Below are 21086 nucleotides of genomic sequence, written 5' to 3'. Positions count from 1 at the left end.
CACAGAGTGACTTTAAGGTCACAGCTGGGAAATGGTAGAGCTGGGATTCTAAGTCAGGTAGCCTGGCTCCAGTCTAACTGTTATGGTCTGTAACCCTGTACAATCCAGATCCACTTCCCTGCTGTCAGAGCATTAGCCCTCCAGACACGACCAGTTTCTCTACTCAGCCAGAGCTTCCCCCAAATTCACGCTGCCAAATCAGGCCTAGAGGAGGCAGCCTGGGAGAGCTGAAAAGTCAGAGGCCCGGACTCTGAGGCCTGAACATCATAGAGAAAGGATTCTGGTGCACACTATGTATGGCAGTCATGGTCACATAGTTACACATACTTAATTCTCCCCACAGCCTTGAGATGGACACCTGTTTCACTGTACAGCCTCTCTTCCCCATGAGCAGCCTGCCCTATCTGCCCACAAGTTATGGATTTCCTACAGCAATGGCCTCTGATCATCACGTGGGTTCTACCAGCATCAGAATCACCTGGGGAGGGGTGTCACTCATAAAAACAAAGTCATTCCTGGGGCTTTATCCCAGCCTCCTGCCACCACCTCAAACAAGCTGAGTCCTTCCTCAGGAACCATACATTCCCCTTGGACTCCCCTGCCCCTGCCCCCAGCAGCAAGCACAGCAGAATCTAGAATTCTAACTCCCCCAGGAAGGGTTGGCTTCCCTCCAAAAGAAATGAAGGTGGGGAGGGTATAGCTCAGTGGTAGAGTGCATGCTTAGCGTGTACAAGGTCCTGTTCAATCCCCACTACCTCCATTAAAATAAATAAGTAAATAAATAAACTTAATTAGCTCCCCCAAACAAAAACAAAAAAAAATTTTTTTTAAATTAAAACAAAAAAGAAATGAAAAATGAGGCTGAGAATTCAGAGCCTAGGAGCCAGGAAACTTCCCTCCTGCAAAGAGAGACATATTAAGGATCCTTCTTCCTCTGGGATGTGTTGTACAGCTGTGAGAAGCAGAGAATGACGTCAAGACCCCAGCTGCAGAGTAATAAGCCTGAGGGAAACCAGGAAGGGCCCTGGGATACCAGGCCATTGTTTACTTCTCTTACCCACAGCAATAAGGCTCATGGCCCCTCCCCCTTTGTCCACAAGCCACCCCCCTCACTGGTCCACCGCACTTTCAATACCATCCAAATCACTTTGTCATGCCTTCCCTACCCAATTCTATACTGGGTACCACTTTGTTAAGAGCAATTCTCATTTTCTGAACAGCAACTTTCCTGTTGCCTCCTGAGCCATAGCACTCCTCTTCTACATCACAGTAAGGGGCCACAGCTCTAGAAGCTCTCCCAAAATCAGAAAATACTCCTTCTCTTCTCTTGCAGCTGAGGGGAGAGGGAGGGTTGGTCTCAGGCACTGATGAAATAGTCAACTGCCTACCAATAGGATTTGATGGGCATTCCAATGTTCCATGCCCACGAAGCATTTTTTCCATCAACCAGTCATTAACTTGCCCACCCATTGTTAGCATTATTTCCATGGTTAGAATCAGACAATAAACTCAGGGTATTATCTCTTAAAGGATCCCATAAAACATTACTTGGGATCTAAGGAAGTTCATCTATAGCCTCACATTGATTTATCAAGCACCTCCAAAGTCCTTATTCCTAAGAGGTAACTTTCCTTTAGAGTAAGTAGAAGACAGCTGCCGCCAATCTGGTCCAGACCCTCATCTGCTCTTACCTGGAGCATTTGAACTCACTTTAGACTTAGACTCTCCATCCAATCCATTCCCTATGTTGCTGCCAGATAGATGTAGAGATCAAGATCAAGACAGATTTTGTTTGTTTGTTTATGTTTGTTTTGGGGGGGGGTAATTAGGTTTATTTATTTTAGAGGAGGTACTGGGAATTGAACCCAGGACCTTGGGCATGCTAGGCATGTGCTCTACCACTAAGCTATACCCTTCCCTCAAGATCAAGGTAGTATTTTTTTAAAAGAAAACATAACTTACAATTTAAATACCTTTCTTTGACCAAAAGGTTAAGCTCCTTGACATGGCTTACAAAGTCCCTTAAGAGTGGTCTTTGCCCCAGTTCTTACTGTTTGTCAATATACTCTTTAGGGATTCTGCTGGCCAGAAATGGACCACACACTTTCAGTCCTGTGGGCCTGTGCTCAAGCTATTCCCTCTCTCTGGAATAGTCTTCCCCTTTCCACCTCCCCTCTTAAACCAACCTCTTTCCCAGCTCCAACCCAGTCATACTACTCATCCCTTTCTGAAGATATCTATGTCAATAAACATTTGTTAGTGAATGAATGAATGACAAGACTTTTTTGAAATGTCATTAACTCACCTCAAATGGGCTTCAGTAAAGAAAACAAAACAAAAATCCAACCAAAGCTGAAAACAGAGAGATTCAATGTAGTTGATAAAGTTCCTGATGGTAAGTCCAGGAGTGTCTGAATGCAAGTTTTCTACTGTTTGTTTCATTAATAATCAGATTTGCCCCATGTGTTTGCAAAGATGACCATCAATAGCTGCAGGGTTATAGCTGAACCACCCCAGTTAAGAGGGTTTCTTTTCAAATCCTTCCAGAATCTCAGATATGGTGCACACTGGTCCTGATGGGTCACATATTCAAGTCACTGGGCCTCTGACCAAAGCTGGGTTGTGTCCCACTTCCAGAACCCACCTGAAGCATGGAATCGAGAGTGGAGGAAGGATGATTTCCCAAAGGAAAATTGGGTTGCTGTTACCAGTAGAAAGGGGAGAGGATGAAAGGCAGACAAAGTAACAGATGTTCTTTTGAATAATCTGTTTGTGATATTGTGCTAGGAGCCAAGAGACAGACAAAATATCCAGTTCTTGATTTTAAAAGGGCTTGCAATTAGTGGGAGAGGCAGATGTTCCAAATGGCTCCAAGAGATCTTACAGTCGTAAGAGAGGTAAAACAAAATGCAATGGTGATACTGAAGACAGATTCATCCTGCTTGGGGAATATGGGGAAACTTAAGGAGGAAGGGGGCTTTATAAGTTACAATATTTAACACAGAGTAGGATTTGCTGGAGGGCACAGACAGTATTTTACGTGATCTTGTGTCACCAAAGCCTAATGGCATCTCATATACGATTGTATTGGTTAATGTTATTTGGTTGAAAGCATAAGAAAAGAGCATTGGCCAAAAGGGTAAAAAGGAACTTATACTGGAAGGCTGTCAAGGTATCCCATGGACTCCAAGGAATTACTGCACAGTCAGGCTAGGAAGAGTAGGAATCAGGGGATCTCCAGGGACTTCTGAGAGGGAGTTGATGGATGGCCCTCTTGAAAGTGCTAACATTAATAGAACTCAGTTCTAAGGGCTCCCAGGCTCTGTGCCTGCCTCTCAGTTTCAAATTCCAAATTCCTGGCGGAGAGAATCTGATTAACCAGTTAACATCAGAGGTCACCCCTTGATTTAATCATCTATGGCCAGGAGAACAGGACTATGTAATACAGATGTGGCTGAAGGGACCTATTCCAGCATATGATGGGGGTGTGGAGGGGAGCAATTCCCAGGAAAGGAGGACTTGTGAAACAGGCAGGACCCAAGAGGTATCTATTAACCCAGCAGATACTCAATATGTGTTAATTAAACAAAAGCAGTGATATGAAACAGGGAAAGTTCTCCAGGCAAAGAGAACGGTGTGTGGAAAGGCAGAGGCAGGAACACTGAAGGCATGATGGAAGAACAGTTAATAGAATTATGGAGTGTTAGAACTAAAAGGGTCTTGTTTTATAGATGTGGAAAAGTCCTTTCACAGAGGAAGTTACTGTGGACCTAGGAGAGAAAGTAGTTTATCTGCACCTAATACAACTCAGCATAAAAGAGTTTTCAGAAGAGAAGTGGTCTTTGCAGTGCTAGGAATAGATGAGTTTGTAAGGGAGGGAGGGAATTAGGGAAAGAAGAGGATGGATTTTAGAATGAAAGGCAGGAATGTCTACCTTTAGAGGATGGAGAGGACTGGGGGGAACAGCAAAGTTAGACTGTGGGATGGTCAGAAAGGGAGAAGGACATCTTGCTGGGTGCAGGGCACTTTCATAAACATTATCTCAGGTAATTCTGATGCAATTGGGTGCTCCTATGCCTGGAAAAGCCCCTGCCCCCTCCCTCCAGGGCTTAGTCACTGCTGGGTAACCAGGACCCCTGCCCTAGTCCACAGCTGCTTTGTCAAGGGTGCTTGTCTGGACCAATGAAATCCTCTCTGCCAGCAATTGAGAATTTTGAGACCGCAGTCACAGAGACTGAACGTTTCAGTAGCAGCCTCAAGTCAAGTCAAGACAAGGGAAGGACGGAGCTTTAGTGGGACTTTCACTAATTCCCTCTGGTGAGGCTCCCAGAATTGCCGTTTGTAAGTTGTGGTTGTTTAACACTTTATTGGAATTTGGGAGAATCTGTTTCTTTACAATAAATCTCCCTCACCCTGTCCTCGGGTTAAGTTTGTTTGTTTGTTTTCATAAGATAAAAATAGCTAACACTGTATTGAATGCTTTGCAGGTTATCTCATTTAATCTTCACAACAACCTATGAGGAAGGCGCTCTCAGATTCTTTATTCTGTGGTTGAGGAAAGTGATGGTCAGAGAGATTAAGCAACTGGCCCAGGGTCATACTGCTTTAGGTGGGGTGGCTGAGCAGTGGACCCTGCCAGGACCTGGCTCTCATCTGCCATACTGCACACTTCACTTGAGACTATCTTCCAATTAAGAACACTCTAATGCAAATTTACCAAAGTTGCATTTAGGCTCTCAATTTGAAGCTGAGGGTGCTGACACTCAGAGAAGTTAAGGAACTTGCACAGGGTTGCAAAGTTTATTCTGTGTCAGAGCCAGGATTCAAACTCAGTGTGTCTCACTTCAGCTCTCATCAGCCCTTTATTTAATGCAATTGCTTCTGTTGACTATTGTGATGGTCAAGGGAGGAGAGAATGTCCAGGAGGGAGGAAGGGAAATGATCGGCCCTGACACGTACTACAGTGAAGTTAAATAAAATGACTGGGAAGAGATCAGTTTTGGTGAGGGGATGGTCCCTCGTGGCCTTCAAGAGCACTGTCCTATGGAGAGGAGAGGGCAGAAGCCACCTTGGTGGAGCAAGCTGGGGAAAGAACATGGGGGCTATGTTGGGAAAGGCGGGGTAACTTGAAGGTCAAGATAGGAAAGAAAGTGGAGAGGGTATAGCTCAATTGGTAGAGTGTGTGCTTAGCATGCATGAGGTCCTGGGTTCAATCTCCCGTACCTCCATTAATAAATAAACCTAATTGCCTCCCCCTACCCAAAGAAAAAACTGCAAAAAAAAAAAAAAAAAAAAAAGATAGGAAAGAAGGAGTATCTTTGGGGGGAGGGTACAACTCAGTGGTAGAGCCCATGCTTAGTATGCATGAGGTCCTGGGTTCAATTCCCAGTACCTCCATTTAAAAAAAGGAGTATCTTCAGAGACAGAAGAGAGGGAATAAGTGGAAAAGGTCAGAAGGGAGAGGAGAACAGACAAAGCTCAGAGGGGGAGGGGAAACAAAGAGCAGTCCCATTTAGTCAATGTGTTTTTTGAGCACCTACAATGTGCCCTGCGTTGGGGAGACAAGAGGGCAGTAAACAGACAAGATCTATTTTCCTGGAACTGACAGTATAATGAGGAAGACAGATGAGAAACTGTAAACAGATAGATTAAAAAAAAGAATTATGATAAGAGTTCCACAGGAAACAGCATATAGAGATAGAGACTAATGACTGGTAGTTAGACAAAGCCTCTCTGAACAGGTGAGACCAGAAGAAACTAGCTCTGTCACAGCTGGAGAAGGAAAAAGAAGGGCATATGCAAAGGGCCTGAGGTGGGGAATGGACTGATTGGAATTTAGTAGGCAGGAGGTAGGTTGACGGGGTAGATGGGACCTTGAAGGGGATAATAAAAGGAGAACTCCTTATTCCTAAGCCTCATGTGAATGACATAGTATGAATAATGCTTTAAGCAGCATAGGAAAAGAGCTTAGCCTTGAAAATATTGAGTAGGGAGTTTTTCAGACAGGAGGAAAGAAAGATGCTTGCATGATGATGCCTGAGAAGTGCTTTTGCAGAGAGAAAGCATAGGTCCAAGGAGTTCATGTTGCACAGCCCTGCTCTTTGCTGTGATTTTAGAGAGGGCAATTGGGCAGCCCTGTGTGAGCCTTTCTTTTGCTCAGTCCCTGGGTTGGGGGTGTCCCATTACCCACATAAATTGCCCCTTGCCCCCTTTGGTCATTGCGGTGACTTACCACCCATTCACCACCCCCCAAGTATCTTCTCCAAAACTCCTCTTCCTTGCCATGCCTTTTTCTTGATTTAGAGTTTTGCTGCTAGTTCCTCCAAGGAAGAAGAAGTAAATAAAGTTTCTAGAACTTTACAAAGTCTGATCAATCTCAGTTCCTAATCTAGATGATCATGCCTGAGTCTGAAGTGATAAATGAAAACTTAGCAGTTACCTATTGCTGTATAACAAACCACCTCAAAGCTTAGTGACTGAACAATCCTGGGGGGAGGGGGAAGCTGGAGATATCGTACACCCTGATTTCAAACTATGTTACAAAGCCATAGTAATCAAAACAGCATGGTGCTGGCAGTAAAACATACATAGATCAATGAAACAGAATTGAGAGTCCAGAAATAGACCACCCACATATGGACAACTAATCTTTGAGGAAAGGGCATAGCTCAAGTGGTAGAGTGCATGCTCAGCACGCAAGAGGTCCCGGGTTCAATCCCCGGTACCTCCTCCAAGTGGAAATCAATGAAGAAACCTAATTACCTCCCCCTCAGAAGACAACTAATCTTTGACAAAAGAGTAAGAACATACAATGGAGAACATACAGTCTTAAATAAAGGACAGCCACAAGCAAAAGAATGAAATTAACCACTATCTCATACCATACACAAAAAATCAATTCAAAATGGATTAAAGACTTGAATGTAAGACCTGAAAGCATGAAACTCCTAGAAGAAAACATAGGCAGTATGCTCTTTAACATTGGTCTTAGCAATATCTTTCTAGATATGACTCCTCAGGCAAGGGAAGCAAAAGCAAAAATAAACAGCTGGGACTACATCAAACTAAATAGCTTCTGCATGGCAAAGGAAATCATCAACAAAAGACAACCTATGGAATGGGAGAAGATATTTGCAAATGGTATATTCAATAAGGGGTTAGTATCTGAAATATAAAAAGAAATCACACATCTCAACAACAAAAAACCAAACCACCTGATTAAAAAGTGAGCAGTGGTGGGAAGGGTATAGCTCAGTGGTAGAGTGTGTGCTTAGCATACATAAGGTCTTGGATTCAACTCCCAGTTCAGTCTCCAGTTCACCCCATTAAAAAAATTTAAAATAAATAAATAAACCTAATTGCCTCCTCCCCCCAAAATTAAATATTAAAAAAAAATTTTTAAATGGGCAGAGGAGATAAATAGTCATTTTTGCAAAGAAGACATACCAATCAATGGCCAGCAGGCACATGAAAAGATGTTCAACGTTACTAATTATTAGGGAAATGCAAATCAAAACCACAATGAATATCACCTCATGCCTATTAAAATGGCTATTATCAAAAAAGGCAAAAAATAACAAGTGTTGTCAAGGATGTGGAGAAAAGGGAATCCTCATACACTGTTGGTGGGAATATAAATTGGTGCTATGGAAAACATTATGGAGATTTCTCAAAAAATTAAGAATAGAACTACCATATTATCCAACAATCCCACGTCTGGGTATTTATCCAAAGAATTAGAAAAGACTAATTTGAAAAGGTATATTCACCCCAACAGCTAAGATATGGAAGATACCTGTCTGTACACACACATATACACAATAGAATATTACTCAGCCATAAAAAATTGTGAAATCTTGCCCTTTGCGACATGGATGGGCCTTGAAGGTATTATGCTAAGTGAAATAAGTTAGACAGAAAGACAAATACCATATGATTTCCCTCATATGTGGAATATAAAAAAAAAGAAACAGAATAAATGAACAAACCAAATAAAAACAAACACATAGATAAAGAGAACGGAGCAGTGATTACCAGAGAGAAAGGGCAAAATGGGTAAAGGAGATCAACTGTATACTGTTGGATGGGAACTAAATTTTTGGATGCTGAACATGCTGTAGGGTATACACAAACAGAGATGTGATGTTCCATAATAGTATAAACCAATGTTATTGCAATTAAAAAAACCAAACAACTTAGTGGCTTAAAGAAATGAAAACATTTATTTTGCTCATGAATTTTTAGTTTGGGTAAGGCTCAGCAAAAATGACTCATTTCTGCTCCATTTGGCTTCCATTGGGGTGGCTTGAAAGCTGGGGGCTGGAATCATCTGGAATCTGGCTGACTCACAGTTGATGCTTGCTGTCAGCAGGGCCTTGGCTGGACTGTTGGCCAGAACACCTTCATGTGGTCTCTGCATATAGCTTGGGCTTCCCCACAACATGGTGTCTGAGTTCCAATGGTGAGTGTCACAAGAGAAAGAGTCAGGTGTATGGTGTATCTTTTTTATGACCTAACCTCAGAAATCGTGCAGCATCGTTTCCGTTGTATTCTATTTATTAGAACTGAGTCACTCAGACTGTGGAATTAGGCTCTATCTTTAGATAGGAGAAGTGTCGAATAATTTGCAGACATGTTTATAAACCACCATGGGCTGAACTTCTGCACTCTGCCTTTATTCATTTGATGGGTGGAGAATGGGGAGCATCACCTTTTCCCCTCCTTTAGACCCTTCCTTTCTTGGGGATCCAAGAGGAAGGTTAAGCCTGGAGATACAGTCATGGCAGAGCAGCTATTCAGGCTCTCCAATCTGCAGGTCTCATGCACAGGTATGAGCTGCAGGCCCAGTCAGGATGGAACAAAAGACCCTGGCAGTCAAAACATGCAGGGATATGGAATTAGGACCTTTACGGGATTTAAGACATGATCGAGAAGGATTCGAATCGTGACTCTGTCATTTACCAGAGTAAATGGGTAAGTCACTTAATTTTGGGTAAGCCTCATTTTCTTCATCTATAAAATCACAGCATCCCCCTCACGGAGTTATTATAAGGATCAAATGAGTTAATAGATGAGTACATGCTCAGAAGCAGTGGCTAATACAGAGGAAAAACTGTACTACAAGTGTTAGTTATTGCTGATATAACTATTCATATTTCACTGACTCAGGCTTAGGTGTGTTCTGGGCTGGATGCTGGGATTACGAAAATGAGCCTGAAGGAGTTCAGGTTTCCAGGAGCCAAAAGCTTAGGGGAGATATTTTCAAGTATGTGGGCAAAGAGTCCAGGTTTTGGAGGCAGCCAGACCTGATTCTCATTCTGAGTTTTCCTGTAATTCTAGTTGTGAGATCTTGGACCAGTCTTTCGCTTTCTCAGCCATAGTTTCCCAGTTGAAAATGAGAATTATAAGAGTACCTACCTCCCTGGGTTCTGGTGAGGATCAAACAAGATAATCTATGTAAAAAGCTTAGCACAGTTCCTGGAAAATGGCGATTATTTAATAAATGTTAATTATTAATTTTATTTATCAGGAAGTAGGCTAACAAATGGATTCATTTGTGTCCAAAGTATAGAATGCTAAACTAGATGGGGAAACAACCTGCTGAAGGAGTCCAGCAGGAGAGATGAACTCTGCCAGGAAGAATCTTGGAAAGCCCAGAGGAGGTGATGATGGAACTAGGCTCTGAAGAATGAGTAAGAATTTTTAAGGTAGCGAATAAAGAAAGAGAAGGTTTTCTAGGTGGAGGGAAGAAGATATGTAAATTCAAGGCATGAAGTTGGAGGAAAGTGATAAATTCAATGTGGGAGCTTAAGGTGCTTAAGGTGTGTGCAATGGATGGGATGAGACTGGAAAAGGGAGTTCAGGTCAAAGCATTGACTCAAGTGAGAGACACTGCTGTATTTAAGCCAAAGAGGGCTTGGCGTATGGAGAGAGGCCATGGTGACTGGGCTGGAGGGAGGTTTCGTAGGTGGAACAGATAGGTTCAGGGGTAGATTTAATGTGTGAATTGTGGGAAGGGCATTAAGGGGAACAAAGAAAGGCCAGTTGCTGAGGAATCAGGGTGGAGGGCAGGGTTTGAGTGGATGAACAAAGTGATGGGACGTGGAGTCCAAAAACCTGGCTCTGAACCTACCTCTGAGTATCTGTGATCTTGAGATTGTACTATTTCTGCCTTAGTTTCCTATCAGTGAATAATATGGCCTCTTCTATCTGCTACACATAATTGTTGTGAGAAAGAAAAGAGGTAGAGTGTATAAGTGCTTTGTAAGTGGTATGTAACTAAACAAATATCAGACCCTGTATCATTAGGGAGGCAGTTAACTGTATGGAATAGCACAGCCAAAGCAGAGTTTAGGTGAGGTGCAAGGTGGGGATACCTGTTCTGAGGCGAAGATTAAGATAAATACAGCCATCAATACACACAGACATACATATTACAGATAAATACCACAACTTTCACAGTGGCCCGGGTCTACTGGAGGGCGATGGGAAACTTAACCCCATCACGAGTGACCCTACCAGTTGCCCTATATATGCTCTGACCTCTCACTTGTACATAAGGTGGTCCAAAGATTTAAATTGGAAATCTTTGTCTGGACTTCAGGTATCCTGGGAGCCAGGAGAATTTATGAGTAAAAGCTAATGTATATTTCTAGGGCTAGAATAATCCATAGTCTCCAGCAGACTCTCAGAAGGATCTGTGACCCCTCCCCACCAAAGGTTAAGGGTCGTTGATTTTCTCACCAGAAATTAATAAGAATAGCTATCCTTAGGGAGAAAGACTGATGGGGGAAGGGGAAGATTTTCATTTTTCATTTTCGACTTTTCTGAACCGTCTGAACCACAAATTTGTTAGTTTCATTGAAAGAAATGTCATCAGGGGTTATTTGGGTGGTGAGATAACAGGATCTTTTTAGATTTCATCTTTATACCTCTTTGTATTAAACAAACACAAACACTAATAGCTGTTATTTTTAAAACCCTGATACTATCAGCACACACACAGATCACTCTGTTATGCAAAGTACATCCTCTATTATGTAAGGTAAAATGTCTACATTTCCTATAAACTACTGGTTTCAATGCAGTAAAACTTGCATTCCACGTAGACGCGGTGAAAAAGACACGCAATTTCAAGTATTTCAACTCAGACGCATAAAAACAATGTGTATACGTGTCAGTCTTCATCTGTAGTGTCTACTGCATTCTCGTGAACCGGCTGATGAGTGAGCCGTTGGCCTTTGATGCTTGAAGCGACGGACGGAACGGAGGACGGGGTTAAATCCACTACCCTCTCCCCACGCACTCTAGTAATTACTCTATTTCCACGTCATGTTTCCGGGTGTGTGTGTCCCGACTCACGCAGAAACCAAAGTTCAAAGCAGGCAGGAGTCACCCATGTTCTTTTTGCTGTCCCCAGAAACCCAGTTCAGGCGTTGGGCCCCTAGAGGATCTGGCGATACCTGGGGACTGTCTAACTAGCTGATTCTCACGTGGTAAGTGGCTCCCAACCTCACCCCCACGTGGTGTCAAGGGCCGGGAAAAGGGAGAGCAGGCAGAAGAGAGCCGCAGCAGGGGCATTTAAAGTGTCTTGACGTCACGCACTGCCAGGAACTCAGCTGAGTTTTCAGCAGGACATTCCCGTCATTTTCCCTCCCTCCCCCCGGGCTTCTCTGCCCAAGGCCTGGGCTCTTGCCCAGCTGTTGAGGAGGGAGGAGCACTGAGTCCTCGGAACAGCCAGAACAGGGGCGTTCCCAGCCTCGTTTTGGCTCCGCCCTTTCTCCCAGAGGCTTTCCCCATTGGCCGGTGGGTGAGGCTTCGGGTGTACAGCACCCTCACTAGGGCCTCTGGGTGGACGAAAAAACTAGTTGTCTCATGAATTATGCATAAGCGGCGTGTCGAGGCCAGGCTGGGGGCTGGGCGGGGATTGGCTGGAGGGGCTGTAATTCAGCGGTTTCCGGAGCTGCGGCGGCGTAGACGGGGAGGGGGAGCCTGGGGTTCCGACGTCGCGGCGGAGGGAACGAGCCCGAACCGGATCTTTGACGAGCACCCCTGTTTGCGTTCTCTCCCCGCGTCTGCTAGGAGAGACTCCGCGGCCCGAGGGAGCCCCGCCGCCCGCACCCCGGCGCAAGCGCAGCCCCGGCCTGTCGGGCCTCAGCCCGAGAAGCAGGTGAAGGGGGTTAAGGGTGGGGCCGCCCCCCCGATGGCCCCCAGGCCTGGGGATCCTGGGAAGGAGGGCGGAGGGTCTGGGAGCCCCCTGAGTGTTTGGGGGAGTTGTGTATGGAAACTTCAGAGGAGTGGGGGGATACCAGGAGACACGGAGGGTCGCTTTGAAGGGACAACTCCCTGGGATGACAGGAGCCGGCCTCTGAAGGGACTGGGTGCGCTGGAGGGAAGTTTCCTTCTGAGAAAGGGGACACACAGAGGAAGAGAAAGAATGGGCTCGAGGTGGAGGACCTTGGGGCGAGGGCATTCTGGGGTGGGGGTGGCAGGAGTGAGGGACAGCTCCCCGACTTCCTGCTCCCTGGGGCCCTGGGGACGTTCCGGCCACAGGAGCGACTGTCACGCCGGTGGAGATCATGGAGGTGGGGGTTGGCAAGTGCCTCCTCTCCGCTCCCCCCGGCTGGCGGCTCCAGGCTGAGCCACTTCCTCCGCCTCGCCCTGTTCCCGCTCCTTTAGGAGCCAGCTGTGCCCCTCTGGAGGTTGGAATAGGTGTTGTCCCCTTACAGCCTCACAGGCTGGTTGGTTGTGGGTAGGATTATTGCATAAGAATCAAGTTTCCTGTAGGGAAATTGACAGTCTTGTACTCTTTCTAAATTTCTTCCCGTCTTTTTCTAGGTTAAATCGTGCTTCTCTCCTCCTCCTTCTAAAAAAAACAAAATAAAATCCCCATCAAGTCAGCTCTAGAGAGAAATAATCCGTTTTCCTCCTCGACATTGTTCTTTTATAAACACCTGGCAAACTTGGCCAGAAGATAAATAATTGAGCCCTTGCATTTACTGGATTGTGGTGTTGCCTAATTGCATAGGACAGAATGAACCAATAGAGAGTGGGAGTTTTCTGTCTCAGAGCCAAGATCTTGGGTAAATGTAGAGGAGAGGGGAACAAAGACAGGCTGGCCTTGGCAAAGTCATGTGTGCAAACTTTACCTGTGTTTGGGGGTGTGGTTGCACTTAAGTTAGCAAAATTCAAACCATCACCCAAGTTGTTTTTTCCATGTTTAGTGCACATCCCTCTGTGTTATATCAAGTGAGTGTGTGGTGTTGACATATGTATTCTTACTGAAAATGTATGTAATATGTACCTGCTGGTTTTTATTGTGTGTGCATCTAGAGTATATTCTGTGTATGGGTTGTGACTTTTTGGCTGTCTGTCTGATAAGGCTCTGGTTTGAATAAATCAGAACAGTGAATCATCTCAATCTTTTGTATGTGGATTTAAACTACATTATGATTTGATTCAGCCAATTTTCTATTTTATTTTATGTATGTGTTCCCAGTGAATACATTTATTGTTACATGTGCCAGACTGGAGTACTAGCAAGAATTTTTGTTGAGACATTTGAACAGTGGGATGGAGGAAAGAAGTCTTCAATACAAAAAAAAATTGTAGATATTGGAGTCTTGATCTTAATGCCTATATTTGCTACCGTATCCACTACAAAGGACCACTAGCAAATTTATAAATCTCTTATTTTTATATGTAGTTCTTTTGGGAAGAATAACCATTTAGAAATATCCACAGTTATGATTTCACCCATAAAGGGTAGATAATTTAGATAACCTTAACTCTGTTTTGTAGATGAGGAAATTGAGGCCAAAGAAACAAGACACTTGCCCAGGGTAGTAGAGTATCAGAGTGGTGGGACTTGCGCCTTTTGTATATTTTGTTTGCTTTTGACTATCTATAATTAAGTATTAGATATTGATTTAGAGTGTAGGCCCTGCTGGGAAAAGTGTCAGTGAAATACCACCAATAGGCTATAAGGCTCCAAGGGAGCTATTTAATAAACAGGTGAAAAGACGAAGTACAAATGGGGTTTGCTTAGGGTTTTTTCCCTAATTGATATGTCTAATTTGGAAAGTAACTAACTTTTTAGTCTGCATAATTTATCAGAATTTAGCTATTTGCTAATGGGAAGAGGGATTTATTTAGGCAAGCTTGTAGGTGAAGGATAGTCGTGACCTAAATGTCATTTAAACCAAAGTGCCTTATTACCCCTCCGATAAAACAAACAAACAAACAAACAAACCAAAGTGCCTTGTGGCTAGATCAATGGTCATTTGTGTCTCCAGAAAGTTGCTTTCTCTTCCCTGCCTCTGTGTGTCTTGATATTCAGATGGTGAGATGGAGCAGAGGTAGTGGCCATCATTCCAAATGCTGAGTCCAGCATCTTTTAACCTCACGGCTTTCTCAGAGGTGGTGTAAAAAGCAATATTTATTCTTTACAACTTTGTGAAAGTTGCTATAAAGAATAAGATGCCTTGTTCCAGAACTTGCAGTCTACTGAGGTGATTTCATAAAAGCTTTATCCATGCAATACAGCATGTTGTCCTCAAAGACATGGTGAGACATTAAGCCTGAGCTGTCCAGCAAGGTAGCTATTAAATATTTTAAAAAATATATAGCACAGGCATAGAATGTTTCTAAGATCGTAGAAAGTTCTGTTGGACAAGTGCTTCACTAAGTGCTATAGGTCTTCAGAGGAAGGAGAGGTTATGAGGCGTGCAGTCGTTTAGGAAGCCTTCTTGCCAAAGGAGAGTTTGATCTGGATTCCAAATAATGGTTGGAATTTGACAGGTATAAAGAATTTGGGATGAGGAGGTATGGGCATACAGCACAAACAAAATCCTGGTGGAACAGGAAGGTAAGTAGGGGAGAAGGAGTGCCTACATATAAGAGATCTTGAATGTAAGACCAAAGAATTTAAAGATTTTTGATCCTGATGTTTAATTACAGAGTGCCTACTATGTGACTACTATGTGTCAGGCACGTGCCTGAAGTCGATTAATTTGTATAAGGTAAATCAGTGCACATGGCCTCTGCCCCAGGGGAACTGTCGTTGAAGCTGACCTTATAAACTGGGCCAACACCCAAAAAGAGGTGTCCTGACTTACCGGATTTGTGTGTTTAAGTGCAGGAGTGTTTTTTTGAAGATTTTTAATTGGCCACAAATGTCCACTCACATTTTCTGTCTTCCATATTTGAAAAATCATAACTTTGGGGTCATGTGTAAAAACCAGCCAAAGAGCACTTGAAGGACTTCCCCAAGTCCCAAGAACTCCTGATGTCCTGGAGCAGCCTTGTTGAGGTCCTGCAGGATGATATCCCTGGGCTATTTCAGTCTTTGATGGTTATGGTGAAAAAAATTAATATTGTGGCTACACATTTGTCACAAGGAACCTTGGCCTACTCTGGAGCACTTTTGTCAGGATGGCCAGATGGTTCTTTGGAGGTAAGTTGTTTGAAATGTCTCCAGGTTTTAAAAGGAATAGCATATGGAAGAAAGAATTTCTGTTATGGTCAGTTCTCATGTATCAGTATTATCACAACTCTTAGTTCAGGTCAGCAAATATATTATATATTGAGAGCCAATTATTGTGCTAGGCAGGATCCAAGGATAGTCAAATATGGTCCCTTTTTCCATGGAATTGGAAGTGGTGTTGTGGGGACCGGGGTATGTGCTGTGTCAGTGTGGACTTAGGGTAGGGGAGATGATGGCACAGTGGTTCAAGGTTCAGGCTCTGGAATCGAACACATCTGGGATTGGATCCTGGATCTGCCACTTCTTAGTCAGAATCTGAACCTCAATTTTCTTATCTGTAAGAAGAAAGGATAGCATTTCTTATCTCCTAGCGCTTTGAAGATTCCATGAGATAGTGCAGGTAAAATACTTAGCACAATGCCTGGTACACAGTAAGAACTCCCTAAATCTAAGTTTTTGTTGACTGTCCAAGAAAAGAGATTAACCCTTTTTAGGGGTGAGAGAAAGGCTTTATCATAGAGGGGTATTCAGATGGGGACACCTGAATAGGGTTTTGTAGGATGAATAGGAATGCTCCCAACAAAGTTGAGTGGTGAACAGCTGCATTCAAGGCCAAGGGGACATGAGTGTGTGGAGACTTAAAACAGCATAGTGTGTTCAGGGAGCTATAAGTGGAAATTCTTAATTTAGGAGAACTGAACTGAGGGGAAAGGAAGCTATGGCTCTTAGCCCTTCTCTTCTGTTAATAATTGAGTTCAAATGTCATTAAAATAAGTTGTTTTGTCTTGTTTATGAAGTAATGCATGCTATTGTAAAAAAATTAAATTTGTAGAAATATAATTTATGTATATTTTATATGTAGAGAGAGATGTATATATATATATCATATATATATATATATGTCCTGTAAATAATTTGGAGTATATTTCTCCAGAGTTTTTGCAGCTTTTTCTATTTACCAGTTTATCTTGGACATATTTATTGCAAATTCCTTTTTTAACAACCTAGTAAAAGAATAATAAAGGAAGGCAGCTGTGCCCACGAAATAAAATAAGTTTCGGATTATCTGACTTTCCTTTCTGCTACCCCTATCCAATAAGAATAACTGGCTTTACTAATCACTGAACTTTCACCTGACCTTTGACTTTTTAATTACATCAAACAAGGAACTTATGTTTTGAGCTTTCCTAAGGTAACTGTTAACTGTAGTGTTGAAACACTTGGGCGGTGAGTTTGAGGGTTTCATGGTCCACAGTTGCGATAGGAGTTAAAAGAACGACTATGAGGTTGGACTTCCTGGGCTTTATCCCAGATCCACCACCTCTTAGATTTTGGATCTGTTGCTTTAACTTCTCCGGGTTGCAGTTTCTTCGTTATAAAATGCAGATGCCAGTTCCCACTGTAAGGGAGTTGTGAGGATTGAGCAAGATAATGTATATGAAGTACTTTGCACAGTGCCTGTGGGATGGCTAAAATTTGAGCGCTAATAATTACTATTATTAAAAACTGCAGTATCTGTCTAGCTACAAAGTCAGGCAAGTTATGATTCACGGTAGCCATTAATGACCTAAAGGAGAGAAGGAGTAATTAGGAGATTCTAACCTAATAGGAAAAAAAAAAACCTAAACGAATAGAGGGACCAGGGGATTTACATTGTGGTGGAGGAGCTGGAGTCTACCACGTAAAAGGAATAGGCAAGGCAAACCGTAAATTCCTGTTTACACCAATGCCCTTGTCATATGCCGCCTTGCATCTTTCGAAACCTATGATTGTGGCCTGTTTATTTGAAGTAATATCCAACACATTAAAATTTAATGACCACTTAGGAATTTGAACAATTCCTTGGAGTTCTTCTGGGTACAGAAAGTGAAGATAATATTAAAGGCTTGAGGGGTGGAGGAGTCAGGCAAGAAAGGTGGGAAAGCTTACAGCCTAGGGGTGATACAGCATCTTAAGGAGAATGAATGATCTGTATGAGGCTGGGAGGTGATTTGTCCCTTCACCTCTGTGTATGCCAAAGTGTATAAGTCTGTGTGTTTTCATTGGAGAAGAGCTTTATTTTCCTGTCCTGTAACTTTCCTTTGCCAACAAATCTGTACTCCAAATAGCCTCCTGGTTAAGAAGAACCAGTCAGCTCCTCTATGAAACAGGTTCTCTCACACCAGCTCTCCAGTTTGGGGTCAGAGAAGGCAGGAGAGAAAAGGCCTCCCTTCGTCCTTTCTGGGCTGTATGTGGGGCAAGAGGAAGCCAGCGGAGTTTGAAAGAGAAAGTAAACCTTCTGGTAAATAAATGGCTTCCCTGGTGTGGAGGAGGAGTGCAAATTATTAGGGGGATGTTTGGGTAGTTTTTGTAGAAGCCAATTCTGAAAACTGATTTAGATTAGTGAAGGTGAGCCCAATTTAGGAAAGCCCTGTCCGGTCTGCTGTTAACCAGCTGTTTTCCCGCTTTGTTGATTGATTTTATTAGTTCTCGGTAGCCTGACCTCTCGTTCTTGTTATGAGATTTGGAGGATTTGAGTGTGACTTTGAGCACCTGCTTAGGTGAAAGCTTCCTAAAATGCATGTTATTTCATTTCTTTTCTGATGTTAATTTTGTTTTACTTTTGAGCAAAAACTTTTTTTCTGACAGAATCTAAGAGCATCAGACTTTTCCTTTGTACCTCTCTCCTTTCCCTACCCTGAATCCACCCAGATGTAATCCTCAAAACCCAGATATTAGCTGTGTAATTACCTCTCCCCTAAACTACTAAGCAAAGTGCAATATTGCATTGAGTTAGCATTAAAATTGAATTTCTTTCTACTTGTGGTTTAGACACAATAAATATTTAATTTCAGACTGACTTTGCCTGACAAATCAGTTTTATATTTGGGCCTCTTTTTATCAAATGTTTAGTGGGAGCACATTTATTGAAACAACCAAAATAAGACATAATTAGGATGGTAACTTATGCACAGGAGCAGGTGGAATAATTGAAGCATTCTGAAGCCAAATATCAATATTTATTCTTTTTTTGTTGTTGTTTTTGGGAGGAGGTAGTTAGGTTTACTTATTTTATTTTTTTATGGAGGTGCTGGAGATTGAACCCAGGACCTCATGCATGCTAATAAGCATGTGCTCTATCACTGAGCTATACCCTCCCCAGTATATTTATTCTTAATTCCCCGTATTATTGTCCCTTTCCATTAGAATACATAAATAAGAGTGACCTGTGTGCAGAAGCATGTGGGACACTTTAGGGTCCTAATTACTATGTTGGAGAATCCTAGGTTCGCGGAGCCATCTACAAGTTTCATTTCTCAAATGTACCACTGATTTGCTGGATGTCGATAGTAGGGGAGGCTGTGCTTGTTGGGAGATAGGGTTTAGGTGAACCCTGTATTCTCCACTCAACTTTGCTTTGAACCTAAAACTGCTCTAAAAAGTCAAGTTTATTAAAAAATAAAAAACAAAAAACAAAAACCCTGCAAATATATCTGAGGTGTCCTGGATCAGAAGTGCCCCATCTACAGCAGTGTGATTCTAATGACTTCTACCTCTGTGTACCCTAAGCTTTGCAATGAGAATGCCTTTCTCTTCCCCAGTGGGCGTATCTTCCAAGTAATGGAGAATGAGACTAGTGGTGGGGCATCAGAGAACCCATACAGTCCCTGGATTAACCGGTTTTCCCTTTCCTTGGGAAAGATGAATGCTTAACCACAGATTTGTAGCAAGAATATACCAGTTTTGTTTTTCAGTTTCAGAATTTTGTTTTCTTATTTGGGGGGTGAGGGGGGAAGTTTAAATTAATCAGTACAAACAGGTGTGTAGTAAGTAGACCATCTTCCTTTTCACCTTATCCTCTGAACTCTCTTTTCCAGAGACAGCTAGTTTCCTATTTCTTACTTAATCTTTCCAGAGTGATTGCATGTGTTATGCAAACAAACATGTTATTCTTTCTCTTTTTTCCTTCCACAGAAGGAAATCTTCTTACTTTCTGTCACTTTGTTTATCTTAGAAAATACTCTATGTGAATATGTTTATATCCACCTCATGTTTTTAAGATTTGCATACTGTGGATTTAGGGTGGTATTAAATATTCATTGTTGTGATCTCACTTAAGAGAACTTAGAGGAAAAAATTATAGTTTATTGTTGTTTAAATTAACACAACATTGTAAACTGACTATACTTCAATTTAAAAAATCTGCATAGTAGCCTTCTAGGCTATGGATGTCATAATTTATTTAATCTCCTAATGATAGGCATAGATTGCAGAATCTAAAGACAGAAAACAATGTTATGGTAAATATCATATTTGTCTTTAGGCACATATGAATAAATCTGTACCTGTACACTTTTTTTAAATCAAAATTTTTTTGAATCATGGTTGATGTACAATGTGGTGTGTACCTATACACTTTTAATATTTTAATCATAGTATACATACTGTTTGGAAATGTAGGTTTTCAATTAACAGAGTGCACATTTCCCCCCTTAAACTTGAACTTTAATTCTGGGGAAGTCTAGCTACCTCATTAAATGAAACCCCAATGTTTGCCTGTCGCTTGGGCAGGTAGGAATTGTTGCAGCACCCCCTCCTCCAATTTTTTTTTAAAGCTTTCTGTTCATATACCTATGGTGCCAGGGCCCAGCTTCCATTAATCTCAACCACTGCATCCCTAAATCACAACAGTTTTGTTGTAAGCTCCTTTATTCCTTTGGCAAGTGGAGGTAGGGGTTTTGGTTTCTGTTTTTGTATTGTTCCCATGGATGGGTTGCTCACTGATGCTTCTGTTTGAGTTGTCTGTAGCCCCAGTTTGCAGAATGAGGTCCACAGACCCCAGTGGGTCTCTGAGATCCTTTCAGGATGGGTCTTTGAGATCAAAACTATTTTCATAGCATTATTTGTGTTTTTTACTTAGCTGGCATTTGCACTTAAACTAGAGGTCATTGTACTCAGAGCACTGTCAGAAAAAACAACCTGATTTTACTTAAAGTCCATGATGAAACAGTAAACAATATTAATTTCATTATCTCTCAGCTCTTGAGGATGTCTTTTTGATATTCTGTAATGAAATGGGAGGCATACATAAAGGACTTCTGCTGCATAGAGAAGTATGGTAGAAAAGCACACTGTGCAATTGTCTGAGTTGCTATCTCAAACTACGGCTTTTTTCATGAAACACTATTTTTACTTGAGAGTGACTGACAGACTGACGAGGAGCTTGGTAGATATTTTATTAAAAATGAAGGGAGAGAAGCTTTCTCTTTGAGGAAAATAACTGATGATATTTGTTGCAGATAATAAAATTTAAGCTTTCGATCGAAAATTAGAATTTGAGAAAACTTGTATCCACCACTGTGGATTAATTAATACTGCTTCCTGATATTAATATATTTTTTGGATGGTAATAATTGTGATTTTTTTGATAATATATAATGAAATGTGTTGACATTTGGAAGATCTACAAGTCTCCAAAATAGTGTTTTCCAAATGATCAATGCATGACCTTACAAAATCATGCATGGGAAAACATTCTATTCAAAAATGTAACACAGACTAATGGATCTTAATGTAACTAAGTGTAGAGAGTTCATTGCTGTGGTTTCAGAATCCACAGTGC

General features: G+C 42.1%; 1 protein-coding gene across 3 annotated transcripts in view; it reads left to right on the top strand.

Annotated features, from left to right (window-relative positions):
* Positions 1-11918: 11918 nt before the first annotated feature.
* The window catches only part of STAT3 (signal transducer and activator of transcription 3), a 58084-nt gene continuing 48916 nt past the window's right edge, over positions 11919-21086 (top strand). For 2 of the 3 annotated variants that reach the window (XM_032457221.1, XM_032457222.1), the window contains exon 1: positions 11920-12169. The gene's annotated coding sequence lies outside the window, so the exon portion shown is untranslated. Of the gene's footprint in view, positions 12170-21086 lie in introns of all 3 variants that reach the window. The other variant, XM_032457223.1, reaches the window with a different exon arrangement.

Source organism: Camelus ferus, chromosome 16, assembly GCF_009834535.1.
Source record: "Camelus ferus isolate YT-003-E chromosome 16, BCGSAC_Cfer_1.0, whole genome shotgun sequence".
NCBI lineage: Eukaryota > Metazoa > Chordata > Mammalia > Artiodactyla > Camelidae > Camelus > Camelus ferus.
This window is presented reverse-complemented; position numbering and strand designations above follow the sequence as displayed.